General features: G+C 45.1%; 1 long non-coding RNA gene across 1 annotated transcript; it reads left to right on the forward strand.

Moving 5' to 3' along the window:
• Nucleotides 1-1,139: 1,139 nt before the first annotated feature.
• On the forward strand, nt 1,140-4,964 carry LOC144175774 (uncharacterized). The gene is made up of 3 exons (XR_013323682.1): nt 1,140-1,279; nt 3,351-3,610; nt 4,876-4,964. It is a non-coding gene; the product is annotated as an uncharacterized LOC144175774 (long non-coding RNA).
• Nucleotides 4,965-5,681: the final 717 nt, after the last annotated feature.

A 5,681-nucleotide genomic window follows, 5' to 3' on the forward strand; every position in this document is an offset into this window, starting at 1 on the left:
ATTAACCGAGTTCTAATTAACGAGCTTTTACTGTACTTGCACATACAAACCATTAGTCCGCTCTGATTCAGCAAGACACCTTAAATGCATCGAAAACAACGACGAAGCCGTGCGAGGACGGGATTGGCGCGCGTTTCACCATATTATGACTTTCGATGAAATCTCACACACGGAAAAGTCACCTGGATAACACCAGGAAACAAATAGCGCCACACGAGAGGGCCGCTACGAGGAAGGGCGTTTCCAATCCACACGCTCGTGCCGGTCGTGAGCCGCCCCCAAAATGGAGTGGTTTGTCGGAGACAGAAACAAAGTGATCTTAGAGATGCCTGGTTCCGGCAAGCTTTAAAGCAGAGAACGTGCGTTTCACCAAAAGCACGCAACTCTAGGGACATGCATGGTGGCTGGAAAAAACACGTTGTTCGTGACAGCGCGTGCACGCTCGTGTTCATCATGGCCAAGTGCTTCCTTGATGGAAGCACTTGGTTGTCAGCGGGAAAAGAGCACGTGTTTGATTGAACAACTTGGCTTCTTAATAGAACAACAAAAGAAAGGCAAAGAGAGTGGAATTGAAGGGGAGTGTTTGTTGACCGCTGAAGTACTGGGAGAACCCCGCAAGTGGGACGGTACGAGCCCTAGCTCAACGAAGGTGTTCTCTGAGTAGGGTAACCTCGTCATTCAAGCGCGCCCGGAAGCTGTGCCACTCGGAGAAACAAAACACGGTCAACCGAGCGCGATCAGACAACTGCGAGAGGCGTGCCCGAGCATTTGTGAAACGGGCGTGACGGCTCGGCGGAGCGCCGCAATCTATTTATACGCCCGCGGCTTCAACTTTCGCGTGTCCGGTCATCGGTTACGTTACGGGCAGTCCTTGACCGCATGAGGCTGGCCGGGATGACAGTTACGAAGCTGCAAGAGCAGAGCGAACACTAATCGTAAAATAAGCGACGGCGGAGACCTTGAAGCCGGAGAAGAGGTCCCCCGACAAAGACAACACTGGGGAGGAGGCGTAACCGGCGGCGAGGGAAGGGGACGCATCACATAAGGCCGTAGACCCGGGAAAGGCCACGCCATAGCGCTCTGCCATAAAGGCTGCAGCGGAGTCGCAGGCGGGTTGACAACACACACCACGTAGTAGCAGGCTAAAAGGGGGTGTCACAGGGGAGGGAGGGGGATGTTGGTGACGTATCTTCGGGGTGAGTGTGTCGCACACTATATAAGGATGAGGTCGCTGTTGTGACCCAACTGTCACCGGAACACTTTCGCTTCCACATTTCAGGTAAGCGACTCGTCCGTCCGCGTGGTACTGGGACTAGTGATCGAAGTAATTGGGGTGGCCTGTGCTCGGTGGTGTTCTCCATGACGGCGATAATTGGGGCTAGTGTTTGGACAGCCAATCTCGAGGAGAGTCAACGCGCTTCCTAGAAGTTTGATCGGACGTTTTCCGGCTATGTTTGTGAGGGTAGCCAAGAAACGTGCGGGCTGGCTTGGTACGGCGCCAGGTGTTTTGAAGAAAGGAGCCAGCACCAGCGATTATGCGGGCTTGCGGCGATATAAATAGGACTGCGGAGGACCTACTTGATATTTGTCTACCCCTCAGGTTTAACTAAGTGCGTTCAAGTCCTAGTAACCTTTAATTACGTTCATCGATGACCTATTGCCATCAACGAAGTGTTTACGTGTAGATGCCAGATGGGCAAGTAGGTGCTATTCCGGCAAAAAAAAACACGACTGTTTTGGAGCTCTGTGCCGATCTATGTCGCAGATTTTAATCTTGTAAAGCGTTTGAGGAAGCCAAAGACACTTGGAGCTAAGTAAGCGCGATTACTTACATGGTATGTACCAGGCGTGCCTAGGGCAGCGACCCCGAATGGCTTGTGAAGCCTGTTGTGCTCTTAAAAATTAACGAGAAACACTGCAGTGGTTTCTTTGCCGTAATTACGATGACTGCAATGCAGAAAGTATCCGTTGTGACGCCCACGGCCACAATTTGAAGGAAGGCGCTATCAGCAGTGGTCTTATTGCAGCTCATTCGTTGGTAAATTATTGGAAGCCATTTTTGAGTCGTAGAAATTTTAACAAGGCTCAATTGGAGCGTCTTAGTAAAATAAATGCTGGTTAAACTTGAAAATTTCCACCAATTATGATTATACACCGGCCTAAGAGGGACGCAGCGAAATCGGTTAAAGTCCCCTCGGGTGCGTTGACAACAACTGAAATCTCACATGCAGGTGTGTATGTTTACTTCGTATTTATCAGAATTATATCCTCTGGCAGGAGCTAGTTGATACCAGCGTTGACTGTGTTCGAGGAATATAATGCATCAACGTTTCTACTGTGTTCAAGGAATGTAATACATTATGTTTCGAAATTAAGTACAGGACAGAGGGAATAAAACCATAATTTGGGAGTTATGTCTCCGCCGGGTGCTCGGCGAACAAACAATGACATTTCTTTTTTCGGTGGAGCAAGGAAATAGATCAGGCTAAGCTGAAGAGAGGCGTGAAACAAGCCTATTTTTGAGCAGTGTTATTGCCGTCCTAAGTGCGCGCATAATAAATACAAGTAACACTTATCTGAACCATTTTATTTTCATATAGCCAGTTAAGATGAAATTACGGGCTCCGCTACATAAGAATTGATGTTTGGGCAAGTTGGTATTTGTTTAAAATCTTGACGGCCTGCGTAGTAGACGAACGCACGAGAAAATGAAGAAGGCAGGCAGGCACTCGTAGTCTTGTGTTCCTTTTGTGCATTCACTGAATTCCGCTCGTCAAGGTAATTAATCAGCTACATAAGACATTATAAGTTTCCTGAAACAAACAAGCAAGAAACAGCATGCATATATTGCTCCCAACTGCCTAAGTCTTGCATCCCGGAAAGTTTTCTTTACGTATATCACGAAGTTCACAATTTTCTGGAATTTCTGTTTACTCGCGAACTGTGCACAGGGACTGCGAGACGATGACCGCGGCGCGTTCCAAGTCAATTTTCTTTCCCTCTCATTTCCAATTTAAGCAGACTGCGATTCCGGTCAGTTTTAGAGAAACACGTTTTTTTGTGTGAATAGTCAACATTTTTATATTACAAAGTTCTGCACCAGGTTCAAGAAAGTCTAAAAGAAGTGAACATGTTAGTGTCAAGTCCTTCCGCGGCAGTAATTTGAGTCACTAGGTATTTAACAATTATTTCAAGGGAAAACCAAATTACGTTTGTTTCGAAGCATTGTTATTTAACTGAACTTAGTAGCCCCACTTTTATAGTGAAACTGCAAAAAAGGAAAAAAAATATAACTAAAGTAAATATTATGGTTGTGGGTCTAAAAAACGCCTTTGCAAATGTATCTGCAGCGGCCACCCAAGCAGAGACATGCTGAAGAACGTGCTCCTCGTCGCGCTCCTGCTCGCCGCAGTCCTCTGCCTTGCTTCTGCCCAGTTTGGCTTTTACCCTGGCTACGGCTACGGCCGTGGGTTCGGGTATGGGCGTGGCTTCGGCTACGGACGTGGATTCTATGGAGGCTACGGCCGCGGCTTTTACGGAGGCTATGGCCGTGGCTTCGGATTCGGCAGGGGATTCTACGGATAAATGACGCTACAAGTATTCATCGTGGGTAAGCACTGTCAACTGCCTAATCTTGAAGTTCAATGGCGATGGTAGTGAGACAATAAACCGGAGGGGTATTGCGTTTTTGTAACAGTTTAGAGTGTGAGGCACAGTATTTTCTGCGAAGCTTCTCTTGGATTACAGAATGCCCTTGAGAACAGCCCGCAGAAAATTCTGTCTCAAAATAAACAGGACCATCTAAGAAGAATGCCATACATAAGTTCACAATTTTATCGTGTACAGTTCTAGCATCACTTGAAATCGCTTGCGGTCGATCGTGACTCTTTTCAGATCTCTCGCCATTAGCACACGAAGCATTACTTACCGGAACGTTAAAATATGAAATAATGTGAGTGAGGTAGCAAGCAGATTGGGCGAACCTGCAAAACGCAGAGAAGTGGTCTCCCGTTTGGCTACATAATAACAACGAAAAATAAAGGAAATCACACTTAAATTGCAAAAGTTCTAGCTACGCCAGTCGAAGTGCTGAAGCTACGTGGCTCAAAAATGTTTAGAAGTCTCTTTATGAGATGATTCAAAGCACTTTGTAACAACAGTTTTATCATAAACAATTTAGTGCTGTATACCCGCCTTAGAACGATATTGTTGAACGCGTCATGGCATACGCACTAAGATTTCAAATAACAAACACGTTTCCCCCGCGTGATACAATCTGCGAGCAGATATCTCCAAGTGATGTGCATTTGTGGGGTAGTGTTATGTCGCCAGAAAAGCATTTGAATGCGCATTCAATAATGTTGAGTGGCCTGAAATTACGATTATATAACTGCCATGAACGAAAAAAAAAAAACCGCTGCCCCTTATGTTTCCTCCACACAAAAAAGATGTCATTGCTCAAGCCGATAGTGAACCTTCAAACGAAACTGCTCCCGTTCGCCTTTTCTTCGAAACCGCTCGCCCGAACCGAGACCGCTCGCCTTCGCTGTTTGTAGTTTAAGGCTGTAAACGTGTTGGTTAGGTAAACGTTTGGATAACTCCCGCACTTTGAAGCCAAATTAAATTGTAACGGGTCCACTAGGAACAACCGGTTAGAAAAGCGTATGCCTCAAGTGTAGTTACAGCATTGATGTTGCAGCGAGCAAACAAAACACAGACACAAGAAATAGCGAAAAATTGGCGGGGTTTCTTAACCAATTGTAGAGAAGAATCTTACGCGCAGCGGACAACTTGCTTTTACTTGTGTAGCAAGCGTGTATTACTGTAGTGAAGAGCTTAAACTTTCATAAGAAATTCTGGTTGTTTTTCTTTCAGATGCCGCTTTACTCGGCCATGTCCACAGCAGCACAATCTCAAGCAACGCCCACATATCATAACTTCAAATAAAGCATACAAACTTTCTATATAGTCTTATTTATTTTATTGCGTATTGCTTACACACAATGCTCACTGTGCATTAAACGTAAAACTGAGTCATATGACCACACATGAAGATAAAATGCTGAAATTCCAGGGGAATACAACGAAACGCTGCGGTCGAAATACCCGTATTTTCATCATGCGACGCTCGGTAAGTGGCGCAATAAAATTGAAGTGCCGGGAAACATATTTGATGGGACATCCTAAGATATTACATTAGAAACCATTAATTGTAAAAACAGGGCTTGGGAATAACGCAGTAATAAAAGGCGCATATTAATTCGGGATCGTGGGAAATTCTTAGAAGATTTTTTGTACGTTGGTCACAAACAGCTTTTGTCGTTTTGAAAGAACTTCACATATGAAAAATCAGCGCCAATGCATAACATGTGCATGTCCCTGAGCATTAAAAAGTTGAATCATAATCAGCTGTTCTCAGACTTATTTGATCCACCCGTATGTATTCCTATTAACTTCATTGTTTTGCAGTCGCATTATCTTCAACCTTACTAAGTACTTTTTTTGTTCAGCGTGAAGAGCTTTATTGAAGTGAAGCTTCAAATGTTTGAGCACGCCTCGTGTTGAAAGATTTATAATGAGGTAAAAGATAAAATACGTGTTAGTGTAGGTATTAAGCCCGGGTAATTTAGTTTAGACTTCACTGCTCTACTGGGGACTCACGACTATGAGCCGTATTTAGG

The sequence above is a fragment of the Haemaphysalis longicornis genome, unplaced genomic scaffold (genome assembly GCF_048455015.1).
Source record: "Haemaphysalis longicornis isolate Haplotype H1 unplaced genomic scaffold, Haemaphysalis longicornis Haplotype H1 scaffold_3, whole genome shotgun sequence".
Taxonomy (NCBI): Eukaryota; Metazoa; Arthropoda; class Arachnida; order Ixodida; family Ixodidae; genus Haemaphysalis; species Haemaphysalis longicornis.